The sequence below is a fragment of the Nilaparvata lugens genome, chromosome 12 (genome assembly GCF_014356525.2).
Source record: "Nilaparvata lugens isolate BPH chromosome 12, ASM1435652v1, whole genome shotgun sequence".
NCBI classification, from domain to species: domain Eukaryota; kingdom Metazoa; phylum Arthropoda; class Insecta; order Hemiptera; family Delphacidae; genus Nilaparvata; species Nilaparvata lugens.
Window position 1 is genome coordinate 17927289 of NC_052515.1, and position 20827 is coordinate 17948115.

The 20827-nt window shown below is 34.5% G+C and overlaps 1 protein-coding gene across 1 annotated transcript in view; it reads left to right on the forward strand.

Moving 5' to 3' along the window:
* Positions 1-20827, forward strand: part of LOC111049921 — a 110335-nt gene that overhangs the window by 31251 nt on the left and 58257 nt on the right. Inside the window, exon 2 of the mRNA XM_039439025.1 lies at positions 20513-20587. The gene's annotated coding sequence lies outside the window, so the exon portion shown is untranslated. The remainder of the gene's footprint in view (positions 1-20512; positions 20588-20827) is intronic.

Consider the following 20827-nt stretch of genomic DNA (forward strand, 5'->3'; position numbering starts at 1 on the left):
TGGATTTGCCATTCTGTCTGTTGTTTCATGCGGTCTAATATCTTTCCAAATTACGGCACAATTATTGGATTCTGGATATATTAGTCATCATTTGGAGAAAAGGTTCACTCCAAAATTACTATCTCTGTCTGATCCTAGTGACAGCATAATTTACACTCAGCAGGTTCAAGTTGAACTGCATTTTATTATTAAATTGAATTTAATTCCATCTCACTATATTATAACCACCTACAGCGTTAAGTTAGAAATTCAGATCCCTTACTTCGGCTACCTTTGTAGACCGCCAAACCCTCTATTGAGCAAATTAACTTTTTCAGTCTGTTCCATCCATACACCAGTCATTCTACTTAGATACTCTGATTTAAGTGATACCGACAATCCGATTGAACAAGGGTTGGTCAACCTAACCTACAACTACCTATCGTTAAATCATAACCTCAAGTACTATAATTGTTCAATTATTTTATTTAATCTAACCATTTTAACTATCAACTACTTTTTTACTGTACGTCCTCCCCTCTCTACGGAGCAAAATAGGCTGCAACATTCGCCAACACAAGGTAAGACCTACCATACGAGGCAATCGTACTTATGGTTAAACAATTATAATCCTAGTTCCTTGTCATACAATTCAAATTATATATTTCCGTGTCCCCCCCCCTTGGAGTAAGATTATGACACATGACGCTTCAACAAGAGGCTGGGATTTGACAGTGTCTATTATGATTTAACTATCGGCGAATTCAACAACAGTTCAGTTGAATTGATTCATTGTCCATGTGGAAGTTCATCATTGTCCTATTCGATATCAATTATGAATATCAAAACAAATCTCATGATAATAGCACGATCATTTGGACTATAGCTTATCAACAACTATCCAAATTCGTAAGAGAAACAGTTTTGGATTAATTCTGTTGTGTCTCTCCCAATCATTATTATGATTCTGTGCATGCGTAAATGAAATTCAATAAATATCGTGAGTCAAATTGTGAGAGAAAGAGGAAAACCAAGTGAGATAGACAGTGTGTACAGAGCAATAGTGAACAGAAGTTGTCTACCACAATGGTACTCAGTAACAGAATTGCAGTCCAGAAACGTTCGCCCAACCCCCTGGAACCCCTCCACATCATTCGAGGGGGAAAATTCCCCCTCATCTGAGGGTGCATCCATTGTTTTATACTTGAAACGTGACACTTGCTGTTTGTACAGGGTGCTCTGGAAAGCACGCCATACTTCGGTTTATTATTACTGCTGCTCTAGCTTTGCCGCAGGCATTCAATATTCTGAGGAAACCATGTTTTGTTGGATTATTTATGGTTGAAGAGTTCTGCAGTCAACTTCTCATGGTAAATGAGTGGTATCTTCATGGATGAAACTCCGATGGTGGGAGTTTTAATTTGTGTAATAGATATTTGAATACAGCAACATTTTCATGCAGTTATCGTTTACTATGGAGTCTTTGAAGTACCAATCCAAGGATTGTGTGATAGTACTGCTATTACAGACATTAACTGTTTATCCTAGGGAAAGAGACAGAATATTGGTGTGAGAAAGAGAAGGTATCTATTATTTAGTTGCTGGGAATGTATTCTAAAACAGTGCGCTGTGTCTCATTATCATGCAGACAGACGTGCCGCGAATAGTATGAGGGTATCTCCTTTTTTTCTCTCTCTCTTACTTAGTCTCTTGTGGCATTCAAAGAATATGATAATTTTGAAGAAAGGGTTGTAATGAAAGGAAATGGAGGGAAGAATTGAAAGACAGAAGTGAATAGAAAGTAGAAGAGACTGATGAAGATTATACTTCTGTGAATAGAGAGGATAAGAGGACTGGTTGGAGGGAGAGAGGAAGTTGTTGATTACGCAGAGAAGAAAAATGTTGTAGAGAGAAGAGTGAAAAAAATAGATAGTAGAGGAAGGAGAAGGAGAGGAATAACTGGAAAAAGAATACTAGAGAGTCTGAGAGACAGAAAGTGATGTATGGTACGGTAGAGCAGAAGGGACATGGAGAAAATATTGGGAGCACAGAGAGATGCAGTAATCACAAACATATGGAAATCACTTGGAATTCAATGAGGAAAATTTCTGTTGACCTGTGAGTGGAAAAACTAGGCGGAAAACCCAGTGGAAAGCTTCTGGCGCGCACACACCATGTTTATCCACCAGCCATCTGATTATTCATCAGTTCAAATTTAATTGAGTGTGTGAGCGAGAAAGAACTATTGGGAAAACTGGGTGAGGAGAAAGAGGGGAAACAAATGAACAAAGAGAGAATGGAAAGTAGGAATAGGAGGAGGAGATCGTGAAGGAGGAATGAGGAGAAAAGATAGTAGTGGAAAAGAGAGAGGGGGTGGATGAGGAGATGGGGGATGATGAGGAGAAGGAGGAAAAGGAGGTGGAGGAAGAGGTGGTTGAGGAGAAAGAGGGGATTTAGGAAGAGGGTAAGGGGATGAGGAGATGGGAGAAGAGAAGCAGAAGGATGAGGAGAAATGGTGAGGAAGGGGGAAGTGGAGAATACGAAGAGGAGCAGTAAGGTGAAGAAGCACTAGGATTATTTGATGGTGAAGGAGAAGATAATAGAAAAGGAGAAGAGAATGAGAGAAAGAATAGAGGACAAGTAAAACGAAAATGAGCGCTTAAAGAGTGGAGCAATATGAAAAACGTAGATGGTTGAAGAATGAGTGGAACTAGTATCTAACATGATAGAACTTGTTTGATCTCCTGTTGCACTTGGCACGTGGAATGAGGGAGAAGATCAAATAGATGAAAGGATTAGGTAGGAAACCAATTATGAGAGGAAGAAGAAGGAGAGATAGAATAAGAGGAAGAAGAAGAGGAGATGAGAGAAGAATAGTGTAGGGGAATGAGGAACATGCAAAGAGAAAACTTGATTCTGTGCTGTACTTGGCAGGTGGGAGCATCACACAGATATCATTCGCACGAATACCCATATTATATTACCAAACATTACATGTATGTATTTATATATTAGTTTTGTATGTGTCTGCGTGGGTGTATTCATATGAGATTCATAACATACCACACATATGCTTTACTACATAGAAAATCAGACACGTGTTTATTATATACCCACTTGTTAACAATTCAGAAATAATTCATTCTCAACATCTGTTTCAAGAAATGAGAAATTTGTCTGTTGTGATGAATGACATGTGGATTCCTATTACTAGTAGTTCTGTGAACAGTAGACCTCGCGCAGTTGTAACGACGTCCCAAACCATATGTTACATATATGCACATCCACACTGATACACTAACTATTTATTTGATCAGATCATGCTTACACAAGATTCAATTATCATTATAGCGCTTTCCGGAATTTAGCGCTAAAAAAGCAGAAGACATCTAGGCGCCCAGACAAGCTGTTTAAGTTCTTTGCATCCTATTTAATAGTGCATAAAAATATAGTCTACACAGCTGTTGATTTTTTACCAAGCTAAATTGAGATATTGAATTGCATGCGTCATGGCATGCAATTTATAATCAACTCGACATCTGATTTATGATGAATAATTCTATAGTCTGATTCTAACCCCAATATTGACGTTTGAAGGAGGCTACTTCTTCCTTCTATATTATCCTTGAAATGCAAAATTTCCAAAAACCTTGTATATACGTCGACGCGCAATTTGAAAAGGACCAAACCTGTCCAATTTCATGAAAATCTATTACCGCGTTTCGCCGTAAATGCGCAACATATAAACATATAAACATTTAAACATTAAGAGAAATGCCAAACCGTCGACTTGAATCTTAGATCTCACTTCGCTCGGTCAATAAAAGCTACTGTGGATTAGGTTTTATTGTTGCAGTCAAAATTTAGAATTTGATATTGATATTGATCATATTTTGTAGTAATGAGTATAGTTTTGTTCAATTCAATATATTTCAATACAATTCTATCTAGTAGAAGATGTGTTTCAAAGATGAGATTTGTTGGTTTATGTAGCTTATAATACATAGGTTTGGTGGAGATTATGGAAACAACTCAATATTTTTTTAAAGAATAATTTAACAGTAGATTCCATTGAGGATCATATTCTAATAAAAAAACAAGTTTTCTGTCGCTTTTCTTGGTTCGCCATCTTCGATCCGCCATCTTGGATCCAACTCCATTTTTCATATGAGAAAGTGGTCGCGTGATACATGATTTTGATACAAAATTTCATTAAAAATTAATGGCGAGAAGCGCACATGATATCTCAAACCATTTTAAAGTTATTCTTATTCAAATATACTATACTCTGTACAAAATTACTTCTGACTTGGGATGGACATGCATAGGAGATAATGCATAGAGCGGTAGGAATACAACGGCGGCGATTTTGCCGTTCTGAACCAGCCAACGCTCTCTAACTTGTAGTGAGTATTCAAGCGCTCGTGGTAAACTTACGAAGTTTCCTCTCTGCAAGTACTGATTCGACTGATTCTAATCGACAAATTGGCAACATCGCTTCCACCTATGACTATCCATCACTGTAATTAGCTGATCCCCCTCCATTTTTTCTGCGCCGCATATTCCTCCAAGTCAAAAGCTATTTTGTACGGAGTATAATAAATCATACGATAATCAAATATAGTATAATATGAGTGGGCCACATTAAAAATCTGATAAATCAAACTTTTTTGTTAGAAATGTTAAAAAAGTAAGAAAGATTTATCATCCATACTATAATAAAGGAAAGAACTGGCTTATACACATAAGATATGGGAAAATCACGTCTGAACTACTGAACTGATTTACTTGAAATTTTGCGAATAGATTCTCAATTTAACGAGGACGGTTAATAGGTCTATTTTCAATACTTCAAGATTCCAGTACGTCAAGTTGTTAGTTTGACCCTTGCGGATCACGGGCCACCCTCTAGTTGAGAATATAGATTGAATACAATTTGAGTAACGATTATATAATATTGTGATGTGATTTCTTAAATCGGCGGTGTTTCAAATGATTGTCGATTCTCTGAAAAGGATATAAAATAATATCCTTCCCATCAACACACGACCGAGAGAGAGAGAGAATGAAGAGGAGAGGGTGAAGGAAGAGGAGATGTTGGAAGAGGATGAGGTGAAAGAGGAGGGGGAAGAAGAGGAGGTAATTCCAAACGATCATAAATAGTTTTGATAACTCTTCAAGTTCATGGATAAGAATAATTATTATTATCCAAATTCTTATAATCTCATAATTATCTAATTTGATACTGTATTCAATGATACTGTAAGCACTAGGGCTTTCCGCATAGACACGATGCGACCTGACATGACGTGACCCGAATCTGATAGATGGGATAATATCATTGTAATCAAACATAATTTGAGTAATCATATTTATTTTCACATTAGGACATTGTGATAGCTATGATCATTATGATAGCAGACTCGGGTCATGTCGTGTCACGTCGCGTCGCATCTCAATATGCAAATAGCCTTACAGGGACTGTCATCGTCACTTGCTTCTGAAACGTCTGCCAATTTATAAAATTGGGAATAAATAACCAATTCTCATCATAAATTACAATGAGAAAATGCAAACGAAGCAGCCCGTTGTGCCAATGATCATGATAAATCGGCTCTTGTTAGGAGCAAGCATATGCTCCTGCTTCTCAAGTTTTTTTTAACAGCTCCCCATTAAAACACTGAACAAACAAGAGATCTATTTCTGGTGAACGCCTGCTCGTTTAGATAAGAATTAACTGAAGTTTGCTAACAGTGATCGAATTTAAGTAAACTCGTGTCTACACGAGTAGACATAGTAGTAGTATTCTGAATCAGTGTGAAGTTTATTGTATTCCATTACAGTAGAACTTCCATAAGCAAAAAGGGCTGGAAGATGAAGAAGAGAGGGAAGGGGGAGGGAAAAGAAGAAGACGAAGAAGAACAACAACAAGAAAAAGAAGTAGAAGAAGAAAAATATGATTGTGCGAAAAGAATCGTAACCTGAACAAAATCGGACTCCAATAATGATTTTTGTTACAATGATGATTCTTGTATTATCCAAAGTGCAGTACAGACTGTAATTAAGGCGTATTACGTTTTGGTTACAGAGAATTCAACAAACGCTATTAATAGAGGTTTCAAAGTACAATTTGGTCAAGTTCAACATTCAATTACAGAATAGGTTCTTTATTGAGAGAGAATAAACTAAGTCAGCTCAATACTGTTAACATCCTTAATTCCTATCCTGAGTTCCGATAAATTCAAGTAAAATTTGTGTTTTACATTCTTAGAATTAACAATGAAGCTCACAGTTTCAAATGGATTTACTAAGGGTCTTGATGCAATTCTATAATTTATCTAAGATAGATTTTGTCTTCATCAGATAAATGGATTCTGTTGTCATCAAAAAGATCCTGTTACAAAAGAGACCCTATATAGTCAAAATATTCCTGCTATGCATCAATACAGAGGTTAGTTCCTAGAATTCCATCACACAATACTATATTGACCCGTCTTGACTGCTATTATATTGACTCAGATAAAATCGGCCAACGTCTCAATTCTAGGAATGCAATGTTATGTTCCCTTCTCCAAATTATACGATCACGCAATCCCCTACCAATAGTTATTTAAGGGATGGTTTCTTCTTCTCTTTCTTCTTCTTCTTTTCTTCTTCTTCTTCTTCTTCTTCTTCTTCTTCTCCCTCTTCTTGTTCTTCTTCTTCCGCTCACGGAACTTTACACTAACTTGAACTTATCAACAACCTCTATATTAGCATCGACCAAAGCACGCGAAAATCTACAAGAAACTCGTAACTTGCATAATTTTGCACTATCCATTATACTAATCCTGTATCCCATATCCCCTATTTGCCATATCCGGTACCCGGCTTGTCTTGGAAAAGCTGTCACAAAATGATATATGGCCTCCTAGAATCGGTAAGTTCTATATCTACTTTTCTTTGCACTTTGAGCTGATAGGATATAACTCAAAACTAATAAAACTAATATTGGAAATTGCATTAGTGTTTACTGAATCTGTTTCCTAAAAATAATAGGAGACTATCTTCAAGGTTGAATGCTATTTCTTGATTGATCGGAGTACAATATTTTAGTTTAGTGGTCTTGTTTATGGTAACTAGGGCCTGTTGTAAATCATATCGGTTCAAACTGAGAAAAATCACCTACCTATTCATTCAAAGCACAAGTTATGAATATTCAAACATCCGCTCATGTAATCGTAGATCGGCGTTAAACGTGACGCTAAGCGCACACCAGTTAGACAAGATAAGACAAGACATGATCAGACACGTTTAGTCACAATACTTCACATAGTTGCTTATGAAGACATGTCTAATTGCAATGACTAATCAGTGTGAGTTGCGTCATAAGCAACAATGTGAAGCGTGTCTGATCATGTCTTGTCTTGTCTTGCCTAGCTGGTAATTGTGCATATAGCCCTTAGATATCTCAAGTTTCTATAATCAGACTATTCATTTAGAACTCTTTTATACGAGAATTATACTTCACACAGAGATGTTGTTGAATTTATGGGAACGAAACTTATATTATACACGCTCACACCACAGTCAAGCATAAACGATATAGATAGCATGATGATATACTGGATCTGGTATCATCCTTCATATTTAGGTTATTGATCATGTTTCCTTCGAAAACAATTATTTCCCCTCCAATCTACTGTGACACACTTCATGAGGAATCTTTCCAAGAGGTTGTTGAATAAATCAACAATATCTTATTTAAAATCGTACTCAATTTTCAGTACCGGAGTGGGAGTATAAAAAAAGATTCTTGACTCAACTGAATACTGGCGTTGCCAGAATTGGAAGAACTTTTTCAGAAGTGAAGATGCAAAGAAGTGCAGTTGACATGTGGGAGGATAGAAGCAACAAAGAGATAAGAGGAATGGAGAATGTAAAAGTAGGAGTTAAATCGTTAGATCTTCGAGAAAGGGAAATGGAAAAGTTTTCGTGACAGAATAGGAGAAACCAAATGCCGAGGAGTTATTACTTCCACGATTCGTTTTCTTTTTACACCTACATTCGTTTTCTACCAGAAAATCGAAACAAGAGGAATGATTTCACATGGATCTTGTTTCAGAATGTTGTTTGGATAAATCTTGTTTCTGTATGTTGTTGGGATAAAGGATGAAGGATAAGGAGGAGGATAAGAAAGGATAAATTCGAAGATGAGATGCAGTGTGGGAGAAGGGATTCGTATCCAATTTCCCGTGAATTCTGTAAGCCAGTGATTTTCTTGGGAACACCTTATTTTCTCCTCAAATTTTGTTTTTCCACTGCGAGTAATTGATTTTTGAATTACAACTATAATCTCTTTTCTGTATAGGGCTACTTGTAATATAAATATAAAGAAAATAAAAATCTCAGTACGAAACATGATGTGATAAAATTTTTCAAAAAAGGGTACTGAGATTTTTATTATCTTTATATTTATACAACTATAATGTTTACAACACTTTCTTGATTTTAAGGGTCGTTTACACAGGGCTAATTCAAACGGAATCTAAGTTTCAACTTTATTTAATCAATATCAAGTTCCATTTGTTATAATGTGATTCATAATCAAATTAAACCACAAGCTGATTTAATCCAGTTTCAGTTTGCATCCCCCTTATAAATAATACTGGAACTAGGCAGAAGAACAACTAGGCAGTAACGAAAAGTGTCACAAGCTTTTAAATTCACTTTGTAAATGCTTTAATGCTTTGCCAATTCATTCGTGGTATAGTTAGACTGGTTCTACATGTATCAATGGATTGAACATATACATATATAGAAATAAATTGGAATTTATTGGAGCAAAGCTAACAAATACTTGAATAATCAAGTCATAGAAAATATAGTCTGAAACATATTCGGCAACATCTTTTCAAGAATCTTGAATCTGTCGTATCCTAAGAAGAGATTGAATCTCTCCAATCTTGATTCTATTATCTGTCTGCTGGCATCATTAGGATTTTTTAAGTTCTTGAATTATCATCTTGATATTGATTACAAGCTATACTTTACAGCATTATTACTTTGAGCCCTTTATCTTGCCGATATCTCTTTTTACGCTCGTTTACGTCTCATTTTCCCTTTTTTTATCCACTGTCAACAGAAAGGATGAATTTCCCTCCTCGCCTTCAAGCTGTCTCTTTCTAATCTCTCACTCTTGCTCCCCCTGAATATCTTTCTATCTCTTTTTTTTCTCTGTTCCCTTTCTCTTATAATCTCTCTTATCCCTTGCATCCTCCAATCCTTCCCACATTTTGTTTTCTATTTCCTCAGTATGCTCTTTTCTCTAGACTCTCCAATGCTTTTTAATTTCCGACTTACTCCACGAACTCTTGTTTGACTCTCTTTTCATCTTTTTATCTTTTCCAACTCATCGATCATTATCTTCTAACTCTTATCCATTGTTCATCAACTTTTCTCTCCTACAACTCTTCTCCTATTCTCTCTTTCACTTTTTTCTTTCTCTCTCTCTCCCACTACTTACCACTTATTCTCTATTTACATCTCTTCCTCTCTTTCTTCGTTTCCCTGTCTCCTGCAACGCGAGTCTTTTTCACTATTACTATTCCCTTCTCATTTTTTCATTCACGCACTCTCTCTTTTTCTCTTTCATCCTTCTCACTCTCTTCATTTCACTTTTCCTCTTCTTCTATCTCTATCTTCTGTTCATTAGCTAGTCTCTCAGTCTCCCAAGTAGTTTTAAAGCTCATCAATAAAATCCAAGCGCAGCTCTTAGTGAAGCTTTTAACGAAGCGTAAAGCTGTGGACAAGCAACTCAAAGCTTCTCAACTGACAAGCTTCCAACCAATAATTTGTCAACTATAAGATATAGTTCTTCATCATAGTATCACAGCCCAAAACCTCGTGCTTCACATTGTCACGTGGCATTTTAGTACCATCAAATAGTTCGAAATGAACCAGTGAATTTTAATAGAATTATAAAATGGAAAAGAAGTTAGACCTAGTCAAAGGATCAATCAACTTAAATCGAATATTGTTAGCGATAAAGAGTAATGGTATTATCAAAAATGATAAGAAAACATGTATAATTGTGATTCAACAACTATGAGAATCCATTGGCAAAATTAAAAATTATAAAGCGGCTTACTTATTATTGGCGGATTATAAAAAATAAAAGTTTGCATGTACGTTGAGGTTAAAATTGTTTGTTTACAACTTTAAATGAATCAGTCGATCTTGAATAAATCGATAATTATTTGAATCAATACTGAGCGAATCAGCTGATCATTCGATCAACCAGTATAATAGGTTGAATTATAAAAATTTACTCACAAAAGATGTATTATATATACTAAGGAAGGTTGATGTGTAGAAATACGGACAACTATTATTTCTGTATAAATATTTATTATAATCTAAAAAGCACGAAAATCCAGAGTATACAAAACTCATATAAAAAACTAAATGTATTATCTATTAAAATCATATGTTACGATTTATTTATGAAATTAATTTAAGATAAACACTCCATATATTTGTATAAAAACCTTTTATTTAAATTTTTCTATTATAAAGTTGAAGAAGCCCTAATTCTGAGGCGACCAATTGTATTGAGTTTATTAAATTGAAGGCCAATCAGAGAGAAGCTTACAAAATTGTTCTAGGAAGAGATAAATTTTTCTGAAAACCTCTTTCTTCTGGCTTAAGATCTTGACCTGAGAGGATGCACGGAGAGCTTAGGGTTCTTTCTTCCTTTAAATTTTAAAAATTACCAAGCCAACCCCTTTTTTTTAAAAGTGAAATATTTGTATTAAATGTTAAATTATCTGTGAACTCAGTGTTGTGGAAGAGTTCGTAATTGTAATTATTCCCTATAAATATATCTTTAATTTAGAAAGAAATCTATAAGAAATCTGGATCACGCGTTAGCCCAGCAGAGACGAAAGGAGCCTGCCTAATTAATTATTGGAAATAATTAATTCAATCCACGAGACCGTCAAGAACTTCATGAATGTGAGTGATAAGTCAAACGAGCTCGTTTTAGGTTTTCTACGTATAGTGGGGAAATTAATCAAAGCACTATTCAAATTAACTTAAATTAAAGAAAAGTCACAACGTGTTGAGTGATAGCACATAGTTCATAAGAACATTTTATAAATTTATTTGATATATGTAGGAAGCTTAATTCCATGCACGGCCCGAACTCATATAAATCCCTGAGATCTCATGTTTAAATATTAATGTGTTAATTATTATTTTTGCTAATTGAGCAAAGTAAGCCATATCAAATCTATAGACCAAACAGGTTTTTATTTGTAGAATTTTAAATTGACTGGAAGTCTAAGCATCAGTATTAAATATAATATATTTATAAATTTTGAAACTCACTATTGTGAATACTAGCAAATCCTGTGATAATTGTTCAGATTTTAGAAAAGAATTTATTTAAAGAAAATTATAGATATAAGAAAATTTAATATATATTGAAAAATTATAGATATCGAATATTTTATATACACTGTTTTATGGGAATATATTTTGTGTTTTATGTCAGCATACAAATCATAGAAATTTATTTTATCCTAATTCATCTCGTGATATACAGTTTGAGCTGTTTAAGTACCAATAAATATTCAGCAGCACATAAAATTATTGAATCAAGTAATATTGATCTTATTAAGAGCACTCAGTATTTATCATCCTTTGATGATAATCATTTTAGTCTGCCAGAATAAGTATATTGAAAATTATATTAATAAGGTTCCAGTTATATCATATAAGGATCCAGAGAGCTTCAAGAACTGGTGTTGTAAGTTCTAAGGAATTTCAGAAGGATAAATTGGTGAATACCTGTATTCATGACGAGCGTTTTAAGAATCAACTAGAAAAAACTATAGTAGGTCTTTATTATTCTCTATTGGGTACATGGTTACTGATAATCAGTCATCAAATATTCTTTTAATTTCCTCACTGGTATTCTTCAAGAACTTCATAGAAGCAGCGGTAAGAATTATTAATCACCGGTCATTGAACCTTATGGTGATTAATTGTATTTGGAAAATTCATGTATCTACCACTGAGCTAGAGCTGAGGTTTGAACCCAGTAATTTTGCGAGCCGGACGGCCTTAATTTTTTGTGAATTTATTCGCAAAAGAGGGAATTTAGCAACTGCTCTTATAAATATCAAGAACATCGTATCATCTGTAAAGGATTTGCAATTTACCACCTTACAACATTTAAATCCAGCAATCCTCATTCATCATAAGTAACCGATTCTATTCAATTGCCTGTTGAACAAGTTGTTAGTTGCTAAATATTTTGTGATAAAATTGCATAAAATTGCTATGCAGTGAATAGTGCAATTCACACTCAAAGGGATGTTTAGAATTCATGTTCAGTCTGATCCAGGTTCATGTATTGAGAAATTAGAGATAATTCGATAATAAAACTAGTTGACATTGTCATAACGTCACCTATTACTCATTTGTTGAAGAGTTGAGAAAATTATTTTGGTTGTTATAGCGATATCAAAATCTACCAAATCTCACTCACTTCCCAAGAGATTATAATATTGATTCAATAATTATTGACCGATAAGAATATGAAATTTGATTTGGAATGACTATGATAACAATATGCTTGTGACGTATCTACATGGATGTAATATCAATCGGACAAAAAAATAGAAGCATGAGCCCTGTGTACACAGTGAGTATAGAATGTGATTATATTCTAAAATCACTGGGTGTACACCCAAATCTCTTCAAGATAAAAAGTTTAGTTTTTACGTGATAGCTTGAATACAATAAGATATATCAAATAGAAGATAAATACCGGAGCACCGAGCTTAGCTCGTTATTTATTTATTGATAAACAGAACACAATTCTTTAAAATGGTTGGGGACGGACTTACAGGCACAGCCCAAAACTGTTTCTTCTCCGAATTATGATTTATAGACTATAAAATTCATTTAATAGTCGAAAAAGTAGGTTATGTTCCATACACTTTAATTCAGGTCCAATTTTCAGTCCATTTGATAACAGAAAAGTTCTGATTCAGATTGTTTACAGACCAAATTGGATAACTAAATAACACTCACCAATCACTTAGAACTGTAAAATAATGATTAAATTTGAACATTATGATGAATTTGAAAATAAGTTTTTATTTTAAATATGATTATTATTTTTCATTCATTATGAATAATTTCACCTTTCAAACCCTTACGGTTTGAAAGGTAAAATTAAAAGGTAAAAAGGTAAATAGAAAGTAAGATTCATCTTTCAGGTCGTTTTTATAATTTTACACAGCTGGTTATACGTCAGCCTATGAATTTCGGGGATGAGATATTTTTATTTTCCACAGACGCACTCGCTCACTCACTTCCATTATCCACAGACGACGAAAGTCACAGCTGTTTTTCCAAGGATGAATTATGCTTTTAATGTCGTTCTGCGAGTTTTCCTAGGGATGAGACCTAGTTCAATGGAAATTTTATGTCATAAACCCACTATGTTCCAAATTTTGTAAGATTCGTTAGTGCCGTTTTCGAGATCCGGTGAAATAGGATCTACAAACATAAAACATCTAAACATATGAACAGAAACCGCTCGTTTAATTGTATGGGATAATATACAAGATATCACAGTTCCTAGACAGGAAAAGCTCACTTAGAAGTTCAGTAACAGCTATTAGTCACAATTATTACTAACTAGCTACAATATAATTTCCAATTCATCGACTAAAATTCAAATATGTTGATGGATAAATATGAGAATGTTGATAGAGAAAATTGGGAAAACTCTTGGCAAAGAGTATGAACTAAACGAAATATTTATACGGCAAACTAAGATCTCCCTCCATACTTTGATTCTCGACCTAACAAATTTATATCTCCGATATAAAAGAACTTCGATCTTGAACCGAAGCGAGGTTTCAAGAAACTTTGTGCTCATACCATTTGGAAAAGGGTAATTGTCATTCCATGGCAAAGGAGTATTCACTGTTGAAACGACTTTTATTGAGGTCTACTCACTCAAATTATTGCCAAATATTCACAACACAAAACTAATCGCAGTTTTATCACTTTTCTGGCTCTGCTTGGTAGCTGAGAATGAAATGAGAACTAAGTATAGATTTTTGCCTGCCGAATGAAGTTGAATGAAACAATTTTCTTCTCCCTTCGTTTCTAGCATCCATCTTTTCGTCTTATTCTCTTCTCTCTTCTGATCGATCCCTCCTCTCTACTGAAGATTTATTTTCGTATTAGTCAATAACTTAATTTTAGAAACACCCTATAATCACCCTACTACTAAAAAAATGAAATTAATCTATTTTTAGATTTTTTTGTTTTCTCATTATCTCTGTGATTCGATTTTGCAATGTAATCATGGAATTTGATGTTTGTAATGAGTCTCTTCAGATATCGCAAAGAAGAATAAAATCAATCAATTTACTACTCTCTCTTCTCTCTTCTCTCTCTTCTCTCTTCTCTCTTCTCTCTTCTCTCTTCTCTCTTCTCTCTTCTCTCTTCTCTCTTCTCTCTTCTCTCTTCTCTCTTCTCTCTTCTCTCTTCTATCTTCTCTCTTCTCTTCTCTCTTCTCTCTTCTTCTCTTCTCTCTTCTCTCTTCTCTCTCTCTTCTCTCTTCTCTTCTCTCTTCTCTCTTCTATCTTCTCTCTTCTCTCTTCTCTCTTCTCTCTTCTCTTCTTCTCTCTTCTCTCTTCTCTTCTCTCTTCTTCTCTCTCTTCTCTCTTCTATCTTCTCTCTTCTCTCTTCTCTCTTCTCTTTTCTCTCTTCTCTTCTTCACTCTTCTCGTCTTCTCTATCCTTCGCTTCTATCTTCTCTTTTCTCTCTTCTCTTCTCATCTCTTCTCTTCTTCTCTCTTCTCTTCTTCTCTCTTCTCTCTTCTCTCCTATCTCTTCTCTCTTTTTTTCGACTTTTCTATATTTGATAATAATAAGAGCAATTCTGTTCAATGCCCTCTCTCCTTCGCTATCTTCTCTCAATCATCACATTTCTTTACATTCTTTTCAACTTTCCTTTCTTTTCTCTTCTGATTTTAATATCGATGAATAATTCGATTGGAATACACTCCTTATCCTATAATTATATTAAGCGACCAATTTCTGTACATATTTATATATTGGTTATCTATATGGTTATTTATGTCCAACGGATCTCAAAAACGGCTTTAACGATTTTCACGAAATTTGGAACATAGTGGGTTTATGACATGAAAATTCGATTGCACTAGGTCTCATCCCTAGGAAAACTCGCAGAACGACATTAAAAGCATAATTCATCCTTGGAAAAACAGCTGAGACTTTCGTCGTCTGTGGATGATTAAAAAGTGAGTGAGCGAGTGCGTCTTTGGAAAATTAAAATATCTTATCCCCGAAATTCATTAGCTGACGTATAGCCAGATGTAAAATATAAAAACGATCATTTTAAAGAATTGTGTTCATGAATAAATAAAAATAACGAGCGAAGCTCGGTGCCCCGATATTATAATTTATATGGACAAGTCTCTGTGTCCAGGATAATATTTGAAATTTGAAGTTACTTTATTGGTTTGTAATCGCTGCTATCATTATTGATCACCATTTTTCAAATATGGTAATCCAATGCTTACGTTTTGAAATAACCAGTAGTTTTGAGCAGAGCAAAAATTTATCGAACCGCGGTATAACAGAGGGCAAACTACAGGAGTACCTAGCTCTCATAAAATTGCTTCTCCAGGGTGAAAGTACCACTTGCGAGATTCATTTTGAACTATCAGGATTACTTGAGGATAGCATCAATGGTTCTCATTCAACCGATGCTTACGGTTCAAATTGTATCTTAGTGAAGCCATCCTATATGAGATACGAACGTAACCGATATTACAGGTTGGGATGCAATTCCATTTTATCTACCGTAAAATATGGCTGGTTGGAAGTGGTAATAGTTGCTGGATTCGAGCTTACGCGGCTGTTCTACAGGGGTCGTGATTTAGTGGGAATAATAAGGGATGAAAGTGTAGTTTTAGAAGTGATATAACAGCCGATATCACACATTTTTAGTGGATTTGATTGAGTAATGAATCTATCACTTCAACACGATAAATGAGGTTTTTATTGTTCGTGAATGAAGATAAAAATTGTTAGGATTTTAATAGTATCTTAAGTCACAAGGACGGGAAGGGCCCTTTTGCAGGCGAGAATGATGTTTCTAGTCGAGGCCTCAGCCGAGATTAGAAATTCATTGGAGCACTGCAAAAGACATTCACGTCCAAGTAACTTACACTATGTTTTGTCTTAATAATCTAGAAAAGAATCATTGAGAATCGGGAAACATTACCTGCTTGTGCTGACATTACTACATGCATTCTATAAAAATAACCTAGTTTACAAGCTTCGAATCAGGAATTTCTTGATTATATTTGACAAAACTTCCACCTGGAGCGCTAAAAGGCGGTTCTTGTACCAGTTTTGCTGTTCCAAATTTGGAGCTAGGAAACATACTTGACTGTAAAGAAAACATATGATTTCATTACAGTATAGTATGCTGTAATGAGAATCATATGTTTATTTGTTCTACAATCAGCTGTTTACCAGCTTGATTTCATGGATGTGGAACAGCTGAAATTGAATGACCATGACAAAAAAGTTTGTGAAGTAATAATATTATTATTGAACGAAAATCCTAATTGAATGCTGAACATATGCAATTTATAATTTTTATCTCCATCTGTAATTTTTGTAAAATATTCATTATATACGTATCGAGAAAATGTACTTTTGTATGATCTATTTTTAGGAAGAATATATTGTATAAGCATAAGCTATATTTCTTGTCTCTGCTATTAGCATAGAGAAAAAATAGCGTAAGTAGATATCCCATGGTATAGGGAATTTATGTCGCAACTTTTACTGTTATCTCAAGCCGATTACTGTCGATTTCTGTCAATTTTTACTGTTTTGTTGGGGTGAGAGTGTATGAGCGGCACAATTTGAGAGACTACCAGCGTCACACAGCTGCATAGGAAAGAACTACGTGAACTATCGGCTTGGGATAACAGTAAAAGTTGCGACATAAACGCCCTATACCATGGGATATCTACTTATGCTATCGTTTCTCTATGCTATTAGTCAGTGAGACTCTCAGTTTCAAATCAAGTATTTTTCAAGATTTAATCAGTACCGCTGCGCAATGAATTTAAAATTGATTACAACAGTTCCCATCTACTATCTAACAATTCAAGAGTGGAATTTATTGACAATATTATAAGAACATCAAATTGATAATTATTCAATTCTAATTATTCTAACTGTATTGAACAGTTACAGAATTCAATTAACAGAGTTGAGCAGCAGCATCTGTATCTGTACCTAGTAGTCCAGTCAAGGAAAGGCTATAGAGGGAAAAGTTGGGCAGTTCTGTTAAGGGTAGTAAGGAGGTAAACATATCAAAAGACCCCACCACATCATGTGGTTTCTCGCATAAAACTCAAAAACTATGTATCCTAAGAACTTTACTATCATAATATAACAAATCAAAGCTTACATAATTCCCTATAATATACATTATACAACTTTTTTATATCTCATCTAGCTTTCGAGATATTGACGAATAATAAATATCGTGGTACCAAAAGCAACTGATACAAGTATCTCTATTAAACAGTATATTTACGTACTTTATGGTGATACGTTCAGAGAGTATAGAATGTACTTTCCATACCAGTCTGATCCTCCTTAATAAGAATGAAAAAAGTTGTTACCGAATAAACATACCAGAACCTTCATGTGATTCAACAATAAAAACAAGAATTAGCAATCACATTACAATATTTATTGTCTAATTGGCAATATTGAGTGTCAGAACATCATCGCACTATAACGAAAACGAATCATGTAATATTGTGATGGTCATTAAAATCTATGTTTTTAATAATAAAAATGATAACGGAAAACATCATCAATCTGTATACCTTTCAAGAGAGAATGAATCAGGAAGAGAAACATTAAATTTAGTAAAAAAAATTGCACGAAAAATAAGTCAGCTTATTCCACCAAATGCTTTCTTCCATGAAAATTGCATGGGAATAAATCACCATTAACTGCACCATATAATATGATGTACTGCATATTTAATGATATTTATGAGAGTATAATGAGAACCGGGGTTTGATATACTTCCACGGAGCTGAATGAGGAATGAGTATATTTCCATCCTCGTTATTCTCCATTATTTAATACTCTCTCTCTCTCTGCTATTTTGCGTTCACCTTTTTTCCACTTATACCACCACACCTTACAATCACCATACCTTACTTCTACCACTACTTCATTCTGTTAAATTCTATTTTTCTTCTCCCTCTCCTAATCAATCCGGCTCCTTCCTTTTTTCTTGCTTTACTCCTTTGGTCCGCATTCCTTTCTCTATGTTTCTCTATCAGGTTTTGTTCCCTCTGAAATAGGAGCTGCATCACTGCATCTTCGTTTATAAGACCAATTATGAATACTGTACGACTAATATTCTTTAATTTATATAATTGTATTATAAGCTGATAATAATAATCATATTATACCCTTATGTCATAAACTGAATGATAATATTAGATCTTCATATTGCTCCTCAACTCCATTCGTTCATACTTTGTAGAATTTGAGTTCAATTATACAACATTTGAACCTTCCATTGATAATATCTATTGTAATATTGATATAAGTACTGATTATAGATTGTTATGGTCAATGAATAGTATCTTACCTTCTCTTTTCTTCTTCTACCTATCCTCGTTATCATCAATCTTTTCTTTGATATATTTTCCTTTGTCTCATGCATCACTTTATCCCTCACCCATTCTCCTGATAATAATATTAATAATAACTCACTACACCGATTCTCCTACTTTCTCAGTCTCTCCGTAGAAGGAATGGCAAATAATTCACTTCTGTTCCCCGGAATTCCCATTCTATGAATATTTTAACATCATAAATCATATAACTGGTTCAGATTCACCATTAGCTTCAAGATTCGGGAAAAAGAGAATACAAAAATAAAAGACCGAAATCACTTTTGCAAAACAAAGACAGCAGTGTAGTGTCCTTGTCTAGAGTCTGTCAGTGTGGGAATGAATACCTGATTCACTTTTGCAGAAAGAAATAAAAATGTAAATATATCTCGGTATTCGCAAAAATATGCTGTAAATAGTGGGAAGCGAACAGGTTGAACTCTATATTGTGTTCTTTTCATGGAGGAGGTGACATTATAGTGAGACCTGAGGGCGAGAAAGATAGGACATATTTCCGCTATAGAAAGACAAAGATAGGACACACTTCCGCTACAGAAATGTGTTGAAAAACTCCATGAATAATAAAAAAGAGTTTCTAGACGATTGTCTGATGTTTGAGGGTTTTGAAGAAGGGTTGGAAATCTCTCTCCTCCAACGTAGGGAAGCGGGAAAGTTCTAGGGTAAGGGTAGAATCCAGATTTAAAAAAAGCTTCACCAAAAATAGCCGGAAGACAAAAGGACTTAAACAGGAATGGAAGAGGAATGGGAAGGAGAGAAAAAGTAGAGGAAGATTTGCAGAGAAAACAAAACAGTTGGAGATCATTGATGAAGGGGGGTGGAAGGGGTAAAAAAGTTTCCACGACAAATGATAAACTTGGAAAATGTTCAAAATCCTCCCCCTCTTTAATGAGGATAGCGTGGAAACAAATCCTATCTCCTTCCTCTTCTTCTTCTCCGACTACTTTTGCTTCATTTTCTTCCATCTCCTTCTCCTCCTTTTACTCCTGTTCGCTCTCATCCTTTCCCTCCTCTTCCTCCTCCTCCTCCTCATCTTCTTCACTTCTTTTATTCCAGTTTTCCCCCTTCTCTTCGTCAGCTTGCAAGAAAATATATGTGACAGTGATACCCGCCTTGGTACTCTAGAAAATCAGTCTGTTCACGTATATGCATGGCAAAACTTGCTCAAGTAAATAGGAGAAAAGCTCACATGTGTTTCAATTCGAGATCTTTTTTGTTACAGTAAGCTGAGTGGATATCTTCTGGTATTCATCAGGTTAAAACTTTAATCTCTATATTGTTTTTGAATAGATGCTTCTCTCTCATTCTACATGATGTCATATACATGGCATTGTTTGTTATGAAGGAGATCTTTCATAATAGAGCTAAGATTTATGATACTTTCCTGTTATTATCGTGATTCATTTTTTTATAACAGATTTGAATTAATATTTGGACTGTTAAAAATATATTACCTGTTATCAATATATCTATGATGAGCTGGTATTTTATACTTTGCCAGTAGAAAATACAGTACTAGAGATTGTTAATGATGTGAGTACACAAACTATTAGAATCGTAAATTGTTTGAATGCTTTTGACATTTCCCAGTATTTTTTTCATAAGAAATAACTGCATATTGAGCATACTTATAAGAATTAAATATTCATTATATCCTTACACACCCTTTATCAAATATAATGCTACTCAATAATTCTCTTATTCAAAAATTTTCTCTCCAGATTATTAAAATTTGATTGTTTCTGTTTTCAGATATGGGAGGAGGAAGACTCGAATTAAAGATGAGCTGAAACTTGGTGGAAAGCGCTCTCTCTCTATCCCTCTGCAGTAAGTACTTCATTGCCAAATCCTGAGAGTATTGTTTGCTGAACTCAGACGCTATTGTTTCAATATTGTCTGTGGAATTGAGAGGTGATTGTTTGCAATAATGACTGTAGAATCGAGAGAGGATTGATCTCTTATGTTATAATCCCACAGAATAAATTAATAAGAGATGAGACTTCAAGAGAAATTCATTTAGATATTATTGTCTGTTCCGTACCACGAGAATATTGAACTTCCTGATTT